General features: G+C 32.0%; 1 protein-coding gene across 2 annotated transcripts in view; it reads right to left on the bottom strand.

Annotated features, from left to right (window-relative positions):
• LOC113509089 (cyclic AMP response element-binding protein A) overlaps positions 1–21865 on the bottom strand; it is a 144580-nt gene that overhangs the window by 26843 nt on the left and 95872 nt on the right. Inside the window, exon 1 of one of the 2 annotated variants that reach the window (XM_052895607.1) lies at positions 750–754. The exons of the other annotated variant lie outside the window; for it this stretch is intronic. The gene's annotated coding sequence lies outside the window, so the exon portion shown is untranslated. Of the gene's footprint in view, positions 1–749; positions 755–21865 lie in introns of those variants that run through there. 2 annotated transcript variants of the gene reach the window in all.

The following is a 21865-nucleotide window of genomic DNA, read 5'->3' as shown; positions in this document are numbered from 1 at the left end:
TATCGGAGTTTTGCTATTGGTCATACATTTTGCGGAGTTATAGTCTTAACTGTTGTATAAGTCGCAAGTCCGGGCCCCCCATAGAGTACTGCTCTCATCTGTAGGCTGGAGCACCTGGATACCAGCTTGGTCCTTTTGATTCAGTTCAAAAACGAGCTATGAGAATTGTTGTTGTATGTTGAATTGTTGTGTATCAAATTTCATTCAAATCCATTCAGCCATTACAATGTGATTAAGTCCAAAACATCCAAACATCTTTAAAAACTTTCATATTTATAATATTTGTAGGGTTTAAACAGTCTGTTTACCTACTTAAATCATTTCGTTATAACATTATGTGAACATTAATGTAGAGACATATTTATGATGTTTTCGGAGAATTGTGTTTTTGGTAAAAAACAAGTTAGAATAAAACATGTGAGTATTTGGAATGTTTTGTATTACATATGTTTTGCGCTATTAAGTAATTTACTTTATTAATTTGCTCCAAATTACTAAAAAATGCTATGAAATAATAATATAAACGAGCGTGCTCGTTTGGAACAGTTGGAATAGAAAATGAATTAAATTTTCACGTGACCATACCTAACATTACCATAATAAAATCTATTGTCTTTTAAAATACACTTGTTAATACTGTCCAATAGTAGATATAAGTATACTCCTTAGTGGAAGACGGGGGAGGGGGGGGGGGACAGGAATTGTTAATAATACGGATTACTCGTTCCATTGCTAGCAATATGTCCAACCGGGTCGATGTTCACGTGGTCTCCTCGGAAATCAACGTGCTGAATTCCAGGTGGCTCCACCTGATAGAAAGTGGTAACCGTCGCCTATAGACATGAGCAGTACCGTGGATATAACAGAGTATACTGTTTCGCCCATGATACCCCCCCATGCGTTGCCATTTCTGAGGACTCAGATGCTATTCCTCTGTACCCAGTAAATTCACGCCATATCCGACCCTTCAAACCGAAACACAACCATGCAAACAACTGCTTCACGGTTGAAACACGAATGGGACAGAGGTACTATCATCATCATATCAGCTAGCAACTTTGAAGATGTTTTAAAAGGACGTTGCTGCCTATCTCTCGCTATCATACTCTGTTATGTCCATGGTACTGCTCATGTCTATAGGCGACGGTTACCACTTTCTATCAGGTGGGCCGTCAGGTTGTTTGCCATTCTAAGTTGTATAAAAAAAAAAAAAAACTCCCTTAGTCGCCTCTTACGACACCCAAGGAAAACGAAGGGATGGCCTATTTTATGCCGGGACTATACAGCGGCTATAGTATCAGCAATAGAAAAGAATATTTACTGTCTTAAGCTATAAGTTCTTTTTTATCTTTTTTTGTGTATGTCCTGTGTTATTCGTGTGCTGTGAATAATGCAAATAAGTTATATCTATTTATAATTTATCTATCTATTTATTTACACATGTTTGGGTATGCTCACAGTATGTATTTATACTGTGTATTAAAATTTTAATAAAGAAATACATTTTCAAATTATCTTAGATGTTGGCTTAAATTAACAGAGAGACATTTAATTTTAATTTTGGTTTTATGATAAAACGATTGAAGTAATTTTCCACGCCACAGTCAAATTATCGTATACCCTATAGCTTCTTTAATTAACGAACGCTATAATTTCCTAATCTGACTCATTTTACATACAAATCATCATTCGGAAATGTCAACAAGGTTACAAACCTTATTAAGGTCTGTGACCTTGTATCATAAAAAGACATAAATTTCCAAGTATCTATTTTCAATTAAAATATAGATCAATAATATTTTTTCCCAACTTTTTTAGAATTTATTATCGCCATATAGATCTGACTTGCTGTATCTCGCGACTACACTTGCATAAATCAGTAGGTACGAAAAGTATCCTATGTGCTAAGTTAGTTGAAAATAACTTTATACCAAATGTCATTCAAATCCGTTTAGTTGTTTTTACGTGAAAGAGTATTTATTATTATTGACAGACGGGCTTTTTTAGATAGAAAAACCTGCACACTTCACGACACTGCGACCTTTCCATGATCTTTTGTGCTCGCCCTTTTTTAAAGTTCTTTTTTGTAGCGTCGCCTTTTATCTCTTCAGGATATAAAGTGTATTTACCAAAGGAATATAGTTTATGTATGAGTGGGCTACAGCCACAGATTAAGTGCTGCGGTGTTTCTTCCTTATTGTGATAAAAAGTGCAAACTCTGTTTGGGTATAAGCTTAGTTGGGCCATGTGCTTGTTTTGTTTGCAGTGTCCAGTGAGAGCTCTTGTATTATTTAAAAAAATAATATTTTCTTAGAGTAATTTTTGAAACCTCCTTAATTAGGGCTTTCGATAGATTTGATCCTGACAACAAGAGCCAGCTCAAAATTAAAGAATAATAAATATTCATCCAATCATACATCCATTTATCCATCCATCCATCGTTACAAACTATCTCATTTATTTATATTAATAGGATATAGATATGAAATTTACCATTAAATACAAAAAACAAGCATCCCCTTTTACTTCATCGTTAGCTGAATCTTTAATTAAAATGTAACATTATATTGTTGTGCTAGTGTTTCGAATAATTTTACTAGAAATATATTACACCTCTTTCTTCAACAGTAGCGTAAAACAACCGAGAAACAAACCAAAGATCTCATTAATCTCATTAATAATAATAATATTTTTATAGTTTGAAAGTAAAATAAAAGAAAAGTTAAAATATAGACTAAAAGTTTTTTTTTATACAACTTAGAATGGCAAACAAGCTGATGGCCCACCTGATGGAAAGTGGTAATCGTCGCTTATAGACATGAGCATTACCATGGACATAACAGAGTATACTGTTTCGCCCATGATACCCCCCATGCGTTGCCATTCCTGAGGACTCAGATGCTATTCCTCTGTACCCTGTAAATTCACGCCATATACACAACTGCTTCACGGTTGAAACACGAATGGGACAAAGGTACCCAAGCAAACGACTTTTGTACAAAGTCTCCCTCTGGTAAATGATAAAAGTTATCTAAAATACTTACAAGGCTGAAAAATAATAACACTTAGTATAGTGCCTAGTTGCGATATTTCTATCTACTCCAAGAAAGTAACTCGGAGTATATTAAACCACTCGTTTCAATTGTTTTAGAAGCACTTAAACGTATCTTTTGAATACAATTCGACTAAAATACGTATTTCTAATCAGTTTCAATCTACAGTTTGTAAGTGTAATATACGAGAGTTCCCGTAATACAAACCGGATATAATATTGATACAGTTTCCTAATCTATCTTGTAAGGAACCTTCTAGACAAGTTGCAAACGAACTAATCGATAGTCAAATTGCACTTTCACTGCCGTATGCATGAAACAGTACAAGCCAGTAATGGTCGGTATTTTATACGTATAAGAATACGAAAATGTAAGCGGTTTACATTGCCTCAATTTATAATGGTCACGGGTTCGATTCTATGCAATACAGACATTTATATTCATGAAAATATCTTTTTATATTCGTCTGGGTATTTTTTTTTTGACGGATGAAAATGGTGTCCCGCCTGCGCTGACGGAATACTCTGGCGGAGCACCAGTTGAAGGGTGATAGATGAGAATGAAAACAGGCCAGTTAGCCCATCATGATGAATTCATCAGGAATTAACCATGATAGTTTCCAGGGAGAGCCGCGAGGAGGTTGACCTGGTTGGATATATTGCTAGCAATGGGATTCTCAGTCTTCATTACTAACAATCCCTTTCTCCCTCTCGTCTGGGTATTTTCTATGTATACTGTACAAGTATTTGCAAAAAGAAGTATTAAGTTTTCTAGTACCTGAAATATAAGTTTATATGATATAGTTTAGCATAAATATGCTTAGCATTGAACTAGATGACGCTGTGTAATATGTCTGAGGGTATTTATTTAGTTTTGCCTATTGGCTAGAGAGTCGTGAATATAGACTTTAAATAAAGCAACTGATACAGTTGTTACATATGCATCGACGGCATTTGCACAGTGATGCAACGTACAACCGGTCCACTTGCCAATATGTAAAAAATATTGCATAATAACAATATCGCACGTCAGAAAACTCGGTCAAATCGTGACACTGACGAGTTAGTTTCGCTTGGTCCATATTCGCACATATCGTCGACATAGGTGTAAAACTCAATAATTTTGCAGTTTTGTGATAACTATGCATTTACAATGATTTTCTTTATTTTTTTTTATTAATTTAAATAAAATATAATTTATTATATATTAAATATATTTTAAATATATAATCAAATATAATTATAATTAAATTACAATTAATGATCAAGATAATTGTTACCTTATCTTATATCTTTATAAAAATATGTCGCAGTAAAATTATTATTTACGATAAATAAATAAAGAAAAAATAGTAAATTGCGATAATTTCGTGACTACAAGTATTACATTTTAGTGTTTTACTTATGTTAATGATATTTATTTTAGGTGAAAATAGAAGGGAAGTGGAAGATTCAAAAAGATGAATGGATTATGTCAAAGAAGATACGAATGTTTTGTATGACAATGTGATGACTCAGAGGAGACTGAAATGGAAAGAGAATCCAAATGCTAATCTTATATAATAAATGAAAAAAAAAAATTGAGTGGTGATAAAGAGGAAGAGAAATTAGTACAAGTTTGAATTAATAAGTATTATTATTATTATACACTCCTCGCAAAAATTAAGGGAACATAAAAATTTTTGAAATTTTTGGGTGATTTTCAACAGGCTGTATTTCAGTGAAAAATAATCGTACAGGAAATTTAAAAAAAGGGTACAAGTTTGATTTTTTGGTGAAAAATTAATAAGCTGAAAATAATTTTTTTCTATTATTATTAAAATCACCCAAAAATTTCAAAAATTTTTATGTTCCCTTAATTTTTGCGAGAAGTGTACTTATTCTATACAAAACTAAACATACATATACCATATTTTGTACAGTTTTCAAAATTGTGTGTAATAACAGTGTTACTCGTCACCGTTACGCACGTGTGAATTTATAAATTGTACCCAAAGTAGCCTGCGTTAACGCATATAATAGTTGAAAAGATGGCAGTATTTATTTTTTTTTATAATAAAAACGTCTCTTGACCCAGCGTCAGAGATTTACTGTGATATCCTAAAACCATGTAAAAACATTAGAGTTATGTAGGATTTGTTTTGTATGTATATGTCTTAGATTTGCCATTTCTAAAGAATTACTCTTCTATTTATCAATGTTTTCCATGAACCTTGTTTTGTTATGTATTTGTGTTTTATATATTAAAAAAAAATACAAATTCAGAGCAATCATTGTCAAGGTAGTTATATAATAATGTCACAAAAGTAGACACGCCAGTCGTTTTACAAATAAATGGGAGTAAATATTTTTTTATAGTTCATTTAATGCAATAGCTATAGATGTTCAAGGATCCAAAACTAATTTGATCATTGCCGGTAAACAAGGCAATTTAAAAAAGCATTTTATGGAAATAAATTACAGTTTTAAACATATTTCAAAAACAACATCCGTTAAATCCGGTTTCTTAGAATCAAACGATTAAACGACGTGTCGTCAACACTATTTTTTGTCCACATTTTAGTTTGACAAATTCCGCATTCATTGAATTAAGATATAAACGTGTGAAAATTGGTTCAGAATTGGTAACGGGATCACGTAAAAAAATAAAATAAATTCGAACGAATTGCGAACCACTTTTTGTAGGAAGTTGTTTAAAAATGTAAAGTAATATAAATATAATTGATCGATAATGTTAATTATAGTTACTTACGTCCTTTATATATGGATATAGATTGACAGACAAGTCTGTGCCCCTATCTGGATCGAAATAATAGCTGATACGAGAACGGTACCGAGGCAACCGGATGTGAACCCACTATCGGTCGGTGAAAGTTGATCTTACAAAAAATGCTCCCATTCCTTACGCCGGTTGATATTTCATGAGACGTTCACTTAAGAGCGCGACTGTTAACAAACTTCATTGCCTCAATGTTCGATTTTCAATCGCTGTTAAGTATGATATCGATCGGATGAAAGATATCAGGTTACTTTCTTTCTAGTTATCCGTGCACATGATGTAGTTTACAGCATTTCTAATAAAAAATCGGAATTTATTCGACGATAGTAACTTTGAAGTGAATGAGTATAATATGTTAATTTTTATCAAAGGTTTATCGATATATAGTTTGTTTTATTGAAGTAGGTGTTGTTTTGCGGAAGTCCATATCACAGTTTAGTTGATTAGAGTTATTCCGTTTGATGATGGCGGAATTAAACAAAATAATCCTAATTAACTCACTATTAATCAGCTAATTACGATATATCGCTATATCTTTATCTAAAATTATGTTTGTGTTCTAAATTAGTCACTAGTTTACACAAAATAACAATAAACTCAAGATAAAATGGTTGACAGGTATAAAAATCCTTTAAGTGTTACTTCCGTTATATACAATTTTGTTATGTACATGAAGTTAAATAAATAAATAAAACTTTAACTTAAGAAGGACACTATTGTATCTATATCGATTTGAGAGGTTAGAACGCCAGCAGATGAAGAAAGATCAAGTTATGATAAAACAATGTCATATAATTATTTATTTATTAAATTTTAATACACCTAGACAGTACAAAAGGTGGGCTTAATACCATATAGTGATAACTACCAGTCAACGGTAGACAGGAATAATAGAAAATATGATTGACGGTGCTACGTAATGAACAAATAAATAGAGAAACAATATAAAGTATTTATATATCATGTAAAAAATATGTATAAATATGATATAGACCTAAATATCCTATACTTGTATGATACATGATATTATCAAGTGTTAATGAATAGGGGATTCTAAGAGCATAACATTATTTACGTCATAAATTTCGTATTTCGTGGAAGTCGTCATTTATACCTATAAACAACGGATTTCATTTTATATCAGGTACGCCGCTAACTTGTTTTTATCAGAAGTAAGAAAAAAACAATTTTACGTTGAGCAAGAAAAGCAAATACAACTGACAATGGTGTGAGATCAACCGTAAGACATGGACGTAACAGTGATTAGCGTAATGTTTTGGTGTATAGATATCGTAGAATGCAATACGCATATTTAGAGAATTTAGAGTTTCTGCTGAACTAACTCGAGAACTGGACGCACCGTGTCACGAGTATATTCAAAGATTTTTTTGTTAGGTTTGGTTTTTTAACTCTTTAGGCGTAATATTCAGTTAAACTTACAATTAAAACTGAATATCCCTTCAAAAAAAAATTACTAATGATTTATTTTCGATACAGTTGTTTAAGAAATAAATTTTCGTAGTCAATCGTCTCCTTAACGCTTGCACGAAATAACGCATAGCGAGTGTGCACTCGGTTGACAACGAGATAACGTGATCTGGGGCTTATGCTAAATTTATTGCAATTATTTGCCAGAGGGAGACTTTGTATAAAAGTCTTCTGCATGGTTTATTCTATCTCACTCGTGTTTCTGCCGTTAAGTATCGGTGCTTCCATAACTGTGTTTCGGTTTCGAGGGTAGAAAGTAGTCATGAGTAATATGGATACTGAGGGCCTACCATGAAAAATTTTCCGAAATTTCAGGCACGAACGAAACAAAAATTTTATTTTAAAATCACATAATATATGCCGTTTAAAATTATTAAAAATGTTAAAATATCATTCGTTTGGACTATTAGGATAGGATTTATGATGAACGAAATGTTAAGCTCCATTTACTGGGTCGATTTTGGTACGAACAAAAACACGAAATTGAGCCTGAAAATTCGGATTTTCGTTTCATGGTAGACCACCTGATTTCTATATATTAAGTATCTCTGGATATTGATGGCGGAAAAAAGGTCATCACCTATTTCTATATTGCCCATATCGGTCTGATATCTATTTTTAATTACGGTAAATGGCAATGCGTCAGCTAGATCCCATTAGTAACAAACCATTTTCCCTCATGGGGAGGGGGTTACCTTTAATATAGGTTGCCTGCAACACTTGGCAGGTGGATTGGCAATCGCAGTTAGGTTTTTGTAAGTATTAAGTGAGACGTTGCTGCTCATCCCTCGCCTATTAAGTTCCCTTAGTTGCCTCTTACTACATCCACGGGAAAGGAAGGTGTGACTCATTATATGCTGGGACCACACGGTAATTTTTCTTTAGATATAGAAAATAAAAAAATCACTATAATCTAAATCCCAAAAAATATTATGGATGAAAATAAAAAAGTAACACTGTCTGCTTTGTTACGTTGTTACTGTTGTTACGTTGGCGAGACACCAGTGAAGGACGATAGGGCAAAATGAATAAGGATCAGTTGGCCCATTAGGACAAATTAAATAAGCATTAACCACGATGGTTTCCAGGAGAAATCGCGTGGAGTCGACCTGATAGGGTGCATTGCTAGCTATTGCTAGCAATATTAATAGATAGCTGGATTGTTAGACTATTATTAATAATTCCTTTCTTCTCTAGTCCCGGATATCCACATCTATTTATATTCAATTCATGAATTAGATAGGTACATAAAGTGAAAATACTATCAGGTATTTATATTATAGTTTAAGTTTTAATAAAACTAAACCTAATAACAATGGTATACGGTTTAGTTTAGGATCCATCTATGACACGATTGCGATGCGATTGAAACCTGATAATTTCCAAATATTGGAATGCAAGCACACATTTATTGGTAGCGAATGTATGTATACAAATATTTTCCAATGTTTACACTTTCACATAATAAATACTGGTCGTATACACAGCGTAATTTAGCCACAAATTAAACAAATTTTGCACTATGAGCTCTTAGATTATATAGATAGAGTATAGAGCATTAAAACCGGGTCAAGTATTTGTCAGCTAATTGTCAAATTAGCTGACTCGTTTTTTTATCAGTGTTGTATATACTTATGTATAAAATGTATCTTGACGTATTACCTTTAAAAAAAATGAGTGCTTACGCATTAAAAAGATGCAAAAATTACGAGTATAAGACAAAATAAATATAGATGTTATAAAGAAAATCACGCAAAATTGTATGAAAAAGTTAACCCGTTTTTGTCGAAGCATTTCTATAGTGACACTCTATCTATATAATCTAAGCATGAACTCTACATAACTGACAAAGTATATTTAAAAGTAACTTTTTGCTTTTAAATATTCTTTGCCACGTGTCGGTTTGTAGGCGTGGCTTTCAGAAATAAGAAAGATGAATTAAACGGACAACTTCTAGATGGTGTGTTATTAAACATGAGTTTCTAAGTTAGATCTTCAGGAACACTGCAGCCAAAACCGCGTTCAATTTTGTCCAGTAATATTTGCGTAATGCCGGAAATACAGACAGATAGGCAAAATAAAAAAAAAATGTTAAGAATTTAGAAGAAAAAGTTTAAAAGCAATAGTAAGCAGTCGAAACTCTACTGTTTATACTAAATTTTCTTAAATATCTTCTATGTATAGGTACCGTCTATTTATTTTTAATGAGTGAAATACACTCGTGCTATCGGTATACGCTGGCGGGCACCAGTGAGAGATGATAGGCGAGGATGAAGTCAGACCAGTTAGCCCATTATGACAAATTATTCTTGAAGTATGGTAAATCACAAAGGCTTCTAGAGGGAATCAAGAGGAGCTCAACTTGACATGGCGCTGGTGGTCCCCAATACTAGCAATCCCTTTTTCTCGACATCGTTCAGTTACAATTGTATTTTATTAATAGTAAGATATGGAAAAAGCTTTTTATTGTAATTTTACAGAGAAAACAAAAAAAAAACAGGTCAAGTTGACTATCATAGTCAAACTCATGAATACAATTCTTGTTTTTTTACTATTGAAGGGTCCCGCGATAGCACAAGATTTTTTTTTATGGCCCACTTGATGGAAAATGGTAACCGTCGCCTATAGACATGTGCAAGTATATAGCAGTACCCTGGACATAACAGAATATACTGTTTCGTCCATGACACCTCCCATACCTTGCCATTCCTGAGGACTCAGGTGTTATTCCTCTGTACCCTGTAAATTCACTACCATATTTCCCTCTGGAAAATTCCGATCTCACCTAATGGAAAGCGATGAAGCTAAGATTGGGCTCGTAAATCCACGAATGTTTGTATTATGCGGGGATAGACTCTACAACTATAGGAAGTCACTAAGTCTGTGAATACTATATACTTATATCTTGGCGTAAAATAACAAACACACGTAACAGCGTAGGCGGAATCGAGATTAACTTCCCTGAACTTCATAATTAAGTTATTTTTATAGAATTTATATGGGTTGTTTAACTTGCCGACCTTATTCAGTACAGTTTAAAAATAAAGATATGCAGAAGAACTTGCTTTTACGAGGTTTTACAAGTTTCTTACGCCACACTGTTGAGGCTGAATAAAACATCACATATAAACTATATTATTGGTTTGTACTCGTAATAAGAGGCAAATAGTAACCGTACCTTTAATAAATTTAAATTAAATTATACACAGTGTATTATAATTTATAAAAATTTAATACTGTAATGTGACTCTGGACATTTTATAAGGAATATGAGGTGCTTTTTAACATTATATCCGTAATATTATATATATATATATATATATTAGATACAGGCGAATGGTAAAAAAAAACCCTTAGAAAAAGATCTAAAAGATATAAGTGTGTATATATGAAAATGATTTGGCCAGAAAAGTGAATAACGGCATTATGACAACAAAATAGAGATAAATGGGAAAGAAAAATGTATGTCGTCTCAGAACACATAACATAAAGGCTGGAAGATGATTCATCATTATTGCCTTGCCTGGACAATGATTACTGAATTCATATTGACATATGCAGTAGAACAACTGTTAGTCTTATCGCTACACCAGTACTGAGTAATGTGGAGCAACTTAATAAATCATTACATTCCACAACTGTTGATTGCTCAAAAATTGCACATGTAAATGCTCTTTACTTTTTCTTTGTATAGCCAACAACAAAGCATAGGGCAACATCCACCACAGACAACCGAATGGGCGTTACAAATCAAACTTAATTGCATCAATACTCTATAACAACAATGTAATAAAAGAAATGGGTTGTCGGCATCGCCGCTAATTGATTAATGTGTTTAATTTGATTCAACATCGTTGCACTTTCTCTCTCTGACTGTAAGTCATTGTAAGGTGTTAGAGCAAGATGGTATATAGGAGTATCAATTATTGTTTCCAACTCGGCCTCTAGCTCTCACAAGAACCTTCACAATGAATGGGAGGATGATAAATTGTTATGATAAACGGTTCGCGTCGCGCTGTGTATCGTTATAACGGTACCTTTCCTACTAGCTATATCCGTATAGCAAGCAACGTTTTCTTGAATTAACCATAAAAGTACTCAAATTTACATAATTACTGATTACAACTATCAGGTGTGTTTGATAAATATCAGAATAAGAAAATGTTTAAAAGTCAGTTTTTTTTTAATCGATTTATCTAATGAAATGCCCCTTCTATCGTTTATTACTTTTCTGGTGCAGCAAAATGATATTTTACGTCCATCGATGTATAAAATTTCCAGTAGTACGATTAGAGTTTAAAAAGTTGCACGGAAATATGCTGCATGGAAATAGAGCACATACAATAAAATTATGCACTAATTTCTAACAAATTTTGTAAAAATACTATGTTCGTAAAACTAAAAGTGTATTAAATGTCATTCATTTAATATATAAGTTACGCCAATTGAAAAATAAAAAGTACATATTCATGACTCATTTTAAAGTACATGTAATTTAATATATTTTTTCTTTTGATGTAATGTTTGGTCGGAAATGTGAATGTGGGCTTCTTTATATCAATAGTTTCGTAGTACTATTTGCTAACTGTATGTGTAGTGATATCATTAGGTACTGCTTAATAAGTACGTGAAGAACGTCGACATATGCTACAGTATTTATCTCCGGAAAAAGCTTACTACGTTTGTCAAATATTGATATTAACGTGTTTATATACTTAGTCAAATTTTACACGGTTTTGCATAATGACGCATTCGAAAAATGTGAGATTGAATAACAGTTTATCTAATACTATTGACTAATAGAATAGATATAATAGTCATTAACTAACAAAACGCAGCTATTTTTATGTGATTTCAAAAGGTTTTCAATTCGTGTTAATTTTTTGTTTATTACTTGTTACTTACGATATTTACAACGATTCTGCGTCGACTTTGATGAATATTTTTCGATCGATACGGTTTACTTCTATGTCGGTCCTATACTATATTTTCCACGTTTATGTTATTTTAATTTAATTATTGTAAACTAGTTATCAACCGCGACATCGTTTGCGTGACCGAAATAAATCAATAGACCACTAAAAGTGTAGCCTATCTTTCTCTAAATTTTTCACTGATTGGTTGAGCTGTTAAAGCATCTGCTAACAAACAAACTTAATATTTATAAAAAAAAAATAGGTTTAATCTGGACGTTTTCTATTGAGCATGCAGATATTTGTTCTGTAGTCTCTCATAACTAGTTCGAGAACCAAAAGGATAAAAGAGATTTTTTACAAATCGTATTAAAATGTATTTTGTATAACCAGCTGATGAAACTGCACTATGCTTATTACTACTGGCCTGCAGCGTAAATGTCTATTCAACTCGGCGCATTATACTAAATGAGTCATATTAGAATTTGCTTAATGCGACTTTTTAACTCCACAGTATTCGCAACCGTGTAGAACATATATTATTATATTCAAATTAATATTATCTATTGATTTTATAACAATACGGCGGTGAAACAAAGATTAAGTAAATAGGTACATTTACAAAATTGTTCACGCTTTAACACCGTCCTCGTGTAGAAGTTATTGATTCTCCTAAGGAAATTAGTTCAACTACTCGGAAAGTGGTTCAATGGTACAATTAAACAAATACTGTTCATTATTTATATAGTTGAACATAATGTTAAATAATTTAGGATTCAACTAATAATAATCTATTAATATAATTACTGGTTGAATTATATTAATGATGGAAAGTGGTAACCGTCGCCTATAGACATGGACATAACAGAATATACTGTTTCGCCCATGATACCCCGAATGCGTTGCCATTCCTGAGGACTTAGGTGTTATTCCTCTATACCCTGTAAATTTACTGCCATATCCCACTCTTCAAACCGAAACACAGCAATGCAAATACAACTAACTTCACAGAAGAAATATGAATGGGGCAGAGGTGCCCAAGCAAACGACTTTTGTACAAAGTCTACATCTGGTAATTTTGAACGCTAATGTTTTGAAAAATTCGTAAAATCTACTTATTACAACTTTAAAGTCTGATCATTTTTCTATTAGCATACTATTATAATATTAATTAAAATAATCAGTACGTGTATCTATTCAATTTGCTACACTATATTATATGTAGATATTTGTTAGTATTAATCGAGTTATTTAAACAGTTATAGATTTAACGAATGATTTAAAAGCAATGTCTTAATTGTAACATTATTTAAATTTTTAATCAACTACACAAATGACAAATTAAAATTCTAGTAGGTGAAGTACTGCTATGTGATGTATAATGAAATAGGTATTTCATTAACAAGAAATCATAAATATTTACGTAACTGATAACATAAAATAAAAATTAAATACATAATCAGAAAATAAAGAACGGCGTTGAAAATTGAGTGCATTTAATTAATTTTTGCACTCATTTTTAATTATCTAGTAAACAAAATACTCTATCAAGTGTAAAAAAGTTACATCCAGTAATTAGATGCATGCATGTCTTGTTCTATGATAATTCATTATTGTTACAATTTTATTTTCTGTATAATTTTAAATAAGTGTAGTTTTGTACGGAAATGTGCATCTTAAGTTCTGTATGTCATTGACCTAAATACATTGATTTTGATTTAAATGAGACTACACTTTCGACATTTTGTAACAAGCGTTTATATATTTATATTTAGAGATTGGTATCTTTTATTTATTTTTTATTATTTTTAGTGAGCAATAAATAGTTATTGTTATTATTTTTACTTCTATACTAGATACTTAAAAATATTATTTATTTAATTAACCCTTTATTACACAAAGATTACAAATATACAATGAATAAAATAAAGTAACAGATAAAATAAAATATATCTATGTTTCTTTTTTAAGCTGTTACAGTTATTAACATTTTATTTTATTTTGGATTTTTATTTCAATAAAATAATGTCTAGTATTATGTATGTAATACATTAGTCAATTATTATTCACTTCAATAAGGGTATTGAGTAGTAAAGACTTGATTTGCGCCACGCTTTAATTACTCGTAAATATTTCATATCGGACCCGTTATAGAGGTTAATTTAAAAGCAACGTCTTAGTAGTAATATTAATTCGAAATTTAAATTTTAAATATATCAAGTAGATGATAAATGTAAATTAATTAGGTAAAGTGTTTCATAAGAAATTAGAACGAATAAATTGGACTGACGTGCCGTTTGTTATTAACTAATACTATTTTTAAGCTAGGAGTTAGTATTTGAATAGTTTCGTTTATTATTATTTAAATTATTTAATAAAATTAAAACAATAATTTGAATATCTAATGGAATTCTACTTCAATTTGACAAAGTAATATCTACTTAATAGGCATTAAAAATAGATTTTTTTTTAATATGCATTAAATATTTCTCAAGGGCCATAATAAGCCATTCCGTCCCTCTCCTCAGTGTAGCAATAATTCCAGCAAGTATTAAGTTAAGCCTGTATCACAATTTTTAATTAAAGCAAAAATGTAATCATAACATTTTTTGTGACATTTTGTTAGCTTTGTATTTTATAAGGTTCGTTTATATGACTCAAATTATTTGTTTGAAACCGATAGAAACTTTTGGTTTTATGATTTATTATCATTATCATCATCATCTCAGCCATTATGTGTCCACTGCTGAACATAGGCCTCCTCTATAAACTGCCATAATGGACGGTCTTGAGCCACCTGCATCTACTGACTCATTGCAATGCATTTGAGGTCGTCACTTCATATAATGGGGGTCGTTGTACACTGCTTTTACCTGTACGGGGTGGTCACTCAACAACCTATATTTCCCATCGGTTGTTGGTTCTTCGAGCTATGCGACTAATTCATTGCTACTTTAGTTTGCATTTGTACTTTCAGACATCTTTGCTCATAGCTAAAAGCTCTGGTCCTGGTGGTCTATTATGAAACGATTATCCGATTTTCGGGCTCAATTTCGTGTTTTTGTTCGTACCAAAATCGACCCAGTAAATGGAGCTTAACATTTCGTTCATCATAAATCCTATCTTAATAGTCCAAAGGAATGATATTTTAATATTTTTTTAATAATTTTAAACGGCATGTATCATGTAATTTTAACATCAAATTTCTGTTTCGTTCGTACCCAAAATTTCGGAAAATATTTCATGGTAGGCCCTCTGATCCTAGAATAGGCGCAGTTCCTCCCCTCCTTGGGGGAAACGGTTTGTCAGTAATGCGGACTATCTGTTCCATTGCTATCAATATACTCGACAATGTAATCGACATCCACGTTGTTTCCTACGAAAACCATCGTGCTAAATTCCAGGCGTACTTATTACAATGGGCTAATTGACCTGCCTTTTCATTCTAACGTATCATCACTTACTTGTGCCTTGCCTGTGTATATCGTTAAACGAAGTATAGTACTAGATGTTAAATGTAAATCCAATATATAAAAATAGTATATATATATTCTAATCTATATTTTCTAAACATATACCTACCCTATCAATCTTAACATATGATGGTACATGTGAATACACAAATTGTGTTAGCCGTCGTCGCAAATCGGTTTCTCATATCCGGCGAATGGCCTACTGATGTATTCAGCAATGACGAGCGAATTACTAAGACATCGTAACGACTGTACCAAGCCGATACATCTGTTGCAGTAATCGGAGTAATAAGATGTGGGACGATTGTAGAACTAAACAGCGTTGTGTGAAATAGGTCGTCAATGTAAATAGCTCACCTACCATGAAAGTTATGAATCTTCGGAACCGAACGGAACAAGACCTGGCGGTAAAAACAAAAAAAAAAGACGAAATACTTTTAAGACAGAACAATTTTTATTAATCGATTATTTTATAGTTGGTGTACATATAATCAACAATTCATTGCTCTCCAATAATATAAATATTACATTATCATTGTTCCCCGTCTATGAGCTCAATTTTGGAATAAGTTTATTTATGAAATAAATATTTTTGAAATTCGGATCCGAAACACCATAATCAAGTTTCGTAGTAGACCCTCTTACTTTTAATAATATTAAAATTGTAGTTATTGTCTACCAAAATATTTTTGATTGTTCTGTTTTTTTTTTAATGTACGTTTTGTACACGGATGTGCATATTTTTAATTATAACGATTGATGGTATTCAATTATAAAAACAAATGGCTGCTCTGCTTTGAGCGCTCCCATACTTAACACTCGTATACTAACTAGTGTGACCGTTAGTACAATGTTTAAGTTAACGACACACAACGAGTCGAGACGGAACAACAGCGTGTTTCTAGCGATCAGTGAGTGATACCATCTAAGATAATCTAGAGATCCGATATAAATGACCGCTCCACTGCGTTTTATAATATACTTAGAAATGAGCAATTTTGTGTGTGAATGCTGTGTTTCGGTTTGAGTTGTGTTTGCATGGCTGTGTTTCGGTTCAGGCGACAGGTTATGTTCATGGTACTGCTTACCACTTTCCATCAGGTGGGCCGTCAGCTTGTTTGTTAAATGGGAAGCATTCTGGGGGGGGGCTTTCCCCCCAGGGGAGGCTATGTTCAACAGTGGACTGTTAACGGCTAATATATACATATAATTATTCAGTACATTTGTTGTGAATTACAATTATACAACGAGAACGTAATGGTCATCACAGTAATACGACAATATGGTTCCCATTTACCAAATCTATTGCATACTCGTGTCATCGACAAGAAAAATTTTTTTTTCGGAGTACAAAAAATCCTGATGGCTGTTGCAAGTGTCATCTATAAAAGTTACTTTTGGTATTCCACGTTACAATAAGAAATATACAATTTTTGGACGAGACGTGTGTAAATACATATCCATTACTCTTAATTTTTCTGATGTAAAATATACTAGAAAACCAGTACGCGTTACATAATTGTGATTTATTGAATTATCACTTGTATATATAAATACAGAGGAGTGTACTGTCTAGACAATAGATGGGAGATAATGGATTTAACTGCTATATATTTCATTAGTTAGACGCCCCAGTCATGTTGCTAACGGCAATTTAACATGTTCTATCATGCTTACCCTGCAAAACAGGCTTCATCTTGGTTTTGCAATGAATTTATTATGATTTTATATCATTTCAAATAAAGAACAACATTTTACATAATTCAATATGGCGAAGGATTTTTATTTTTTCATAAAACATGGTGTCAATAAAAGTAATAAGTGTATAAATGCAGATGGAAACAATATAGTTCGCCCAGTTTACCTTATATGGCATATAAAAAGTTAATTTTTATAGAGACAGCTCAAATACCTTTTTTCTGATCATTTTATTCTGTAGTCAGTTTGAGCTTGTCTGCTATATTGAACTCGACTTGTCGGCGCCAGCCGTCCAGATCCTAATAACAACGTGCAAAATTCGGAAGTAACATTTATGAACGATTTTTAAAATAAACAGGGAGAAAACGTTTATAAAATTCGACGGGTTTACATTACGTAATTGCAAACTTCCCGGTGGGAAGGATTGTAATATGGATTACCAGTACCGTTGCTAACAATACTTTGCCAGGTCAGTAGTATATATATGTAAGCGTCTTTCTATACATGTAATGACAAATAACAATCCAAAGATAATTGTAGTTTTTATAAATCAAATATAAGATTTATCCATTCGTTCTTTATTAAGCAATTTAATCAAAATGAATGAATATTTGTGAGAAATGACTAGGTATGTAAATTATTATTATGAGAGACCACGTTATGGGACATAGTTTAAGTTCAAGTATGTTACGATTAATTAAGGGTTAAGGGACAAATGGTACTGCTTATGTCTATAGGCGACGGTTACTACTTTCCATCAGGTGGGCCGTCAGCTTGTTTGTCTTTCTAAGTTGTATAAAAAAAAAAAACTTTTTACTTTGGAATATCCACAAATATTATCTATTAAGTTTTTTACCTCTCGTTTAAAGACTAAAGCGATCACATAAAATTTGGTATTTTTTGTACATCAGCCGTTAACTGTCCACTACTGCACATAGACTACCATGGACAAGTAATTTACACATATTAGATAGGGCGGGTTGGTTATCTTAGGAGTGATGTTTAAAGAGAGATACATGTGCAATATGTGGCTATATATATGCCGGGACCACACGGCGAATTTTATACATATATACTTAGTATTATATTTATTACACATACACTCACACATATGTACATAGCATATTACTATATACAAGTATGTATGTCTGTTTAGAATATAGGTACATTGTAATCAAAATACAAACCAAAATTTTAAAAACCCTTGGTTGGTAGGAGTAAACTGTGATATGTAGGCGTCATGTTGTGGGAGTGATGACGTCATTCGCACCATAAAGTGTCTAGACGCCTATGACGTCACCAAGCGAACAGTTATAGGGTACATCGTAGGCGAACTTCCCAGAAGGAATAATAATATGAACATAATTTGCTACCTACATTTTACGGATAACTAAATGCAGGGTGGTCCATTTCCATAATAATTATATATATTTTATGTATCGAATCAGAATAAATAATACGATATAATAAAAATAATAATAATATATAATTTTACATATATAAAAAAAATATAAATATATACATTAATATACAACAAAATCCAGATTCTATTACTTATAAATAGTTAAAACTGTTTGGAATTTAAGTAAAAACATAACTTATCGTAGGACAAGCCATGATTCGAGTAGAATTCTTAGTGTACATATAAAATTTCGCATCCTTTACCTTTTGGAGTAAGTCATTGATATAAACAGGTTTTTTTTTTATAATACTGTAAATACACCTTGCACTAACAATGCAATGTAACAATTAAAAAATAAACAAGAATTTAATAGTCAATGAAGCTATGACTATGTTATTAATTATTGTATATGTCATAAATATATCGGCATTGGAAGGTTATCAAAAGTTTATATAGGCTAGACTAGAGATCAACCTCGTATCAAGTACTAAATAAAGATTAAACGATGTTAAGGATTTCATCTTTCTGTTTACGTTAGGTAAATACATATATGATATCCGTTTACCAAAACTCATTCATAGTTCAATAGTTTTGGGTTAAGAAGTGACAAACATCCATTTATCTTTATAAACTTTCACATTTATAATATTGATAGGATTACAATATGAAAGTGTTGATAAAACATTTAAATAGTTAAAATAAGGTTTAAATAATAATAATAATAATAATAATATTTATTTAATTAGACTACATAAGGCCCATTTTGTTAGTTACAAATTACAAACCAAAATGTTAGTAAATGAGCGGTCATAACGCTCTTATATTGATAACCTGTCCCATGTTTTAGGATGATGACAGTCCATTTTATCAGCACCTTAACACTGTTTGAGCTAACACGTCACCCAACAGCGAAACAGTTCGTTTGCATCGTATTGCGAAAAATCATCAGAAGGAATAATAATGCAAACATGTGTGACGCACTACATTTTACTAGGATAACTAACAGTGCCCTGAAGGCATTATTGTCCATTTCCTAAGAGCATTATATATTTTTTGACTATAGTTGACCCAGAATAAATTGATATAATAAAAATAATAATAATATATAATTGTTTTGTACATATATAAAAAAAAATATAAATATATACATTAATATACTGCAAAATCCAGATTCTATTCTATATCCATCATCTTTTAAAGTATTTGCAATAATGTGACCGAGATATTTAAAATCAGAACCACGTCAGGACATTTCCATTAAGTGATATAGGAGGCACATACTTCGGTTTTTTATGTCCAGATACAAATGTCATAATTACACTTTTGCTAGAATTATATACCAGACCATGGTTTTTTTATATGCTTCACACACAGCTGCATTTTTCTTAAAAAATAAACAAGAATTTAATAGTACCATGTCGTCGGCATAGCTTATGTTATTGATTATTCCATCAATATAACACCCAATATTCCGCTGAGCTCCTCAATTAGGCCATTTATATACATATTAAACAAGTTGATCAAGTCAGTATCAAGTACTAAATAAAGATTTTAATCGGTATGAGTCTGATAGAGTATCATTCATCTTTCTGATTACTTTGATTATTGTACCAATACTAAGAACTCTAACTAACTCATGTCATAGTCTTATCAAGTTTACTCCATAAAAGATCATAAGATCCATATCAAAGGCTTTATTAAATCCAAGAAACATGCAATATTGATGGAGGATCTGTCTGTGTAGTATCTGACCGTATGCTTGAGACACAGTGAAAAGTTAAAGTGTTCCAACTTTTTTTTTATACAACTTAGAATGGCAAACAAGCTGACGGCCCACCTGATGGAAAGTGGTAACCGTCGCTTATAGACATGAGCAATACCATGGACATATCAGAGTATACTGTTTCACCCATAATACCCCCATGCGTTGCCATTCCTGAGGACTCAAGTATTATTTCTCCGTACCCAGTAAATTCACGCCATATCCCACCCTTCAAACCGAAACACAACTGCTTTACGGTTGAAACACGAATGGGACAGAGGTACCCAAGCAACCGACTTTTGTACAAAGTCTCCCTCTTATAACTTTTATAAATAAAGCTGTAACTTTGTCACTGATTGCGTCCTCACTACAATTTTCTCTGCGTAGTTTATTCACACGTATTTTCTTATTGTACCTTACTCATATACAACTAAATAAGTTCTGTTGGCGCGGTTTTCGTTAATTAAATTCCTTCTTTTCTTAACAACTCGCGGAATGGACACGTAAGAGAATATAATCTGCTATTATCATGCTGGGCAGGTGACCCAAATATTGGACTTTGATTAGAATTTTCCTTTTCCTGCACATTATCTTGCTGTATTCAACCGACTACAAAAGAAGGAAGTTCTCAATTCCGTTGTATTTTTTTAATGTTTATTATTAATCGCCTCTTACTATATCCAGGATAAAAATAACGTAATATACATACTAAGGTACAGTTTTAAAGTCTCTGAAAATGTATTTAAATGTTAGAATATGTGTTTAAACGTTTTATGTGTACAAATATGAGTACATACATTGAGAATAGAAACATTAGAAGGGACAATGACACTATCAGTTCAATGTACTGAAGCCTGATGATCAAACAGATCTTCATTATGGTAATATTCGATATATTATGCTCAATTGTAAATTATTGTGGAACATGAATAATGGATAGATGCACTATCGCGCTTCGTCACAAAAAGTTTGACAATTCAAAAATGTATACCTATAAGTACCTATTGTTTCACCTGGTCGTGCAAAAATAAATTCTCAGCACAGATTCTAAGTCTCAGTTTTGTTTTTTTTTTTGTGACTATATATTTACGAAATATCTCATCATTCACTAGTGTGTGTGTTTATGAATGCACGATTTTTTTGTGGACCAAAATGTATTCGTTTACGTGTTAAGTACTTATTTACGTTCGTAGGTATCAAAAAGGTGATTGAAACCCCAAATTTGTATTATTTCCTTACAGCAATAGAATAAGAATATAAGGTATCAATTGTGTTATAAGATCTTTTCATTCCCACTG

The sequence above is a fragment of the Galleria mellonella genome, unplaced genomic scaffold (assembly GCF_026898425.1).
Source record: "Galleria mellonella isolate WM207_F2 unplaced genomic scaffold, CSIRO_AGI_GalMel_v1 utg300, whole genome shotgun sequence".
In the NCBI taxonomy this organism is placed as follows: domain Eukaryota; kingdom Metazoa; phylum Arthropoda; class Insecta; order Lepidoptera; family Pyralidae; genus Galleria; species Galleria mellonella.
The sequence above is the reverse complement of the archived record's forward strand: the minus strand, read 5'-3'. Positions and strand labels throughout refer to the sequence as shown.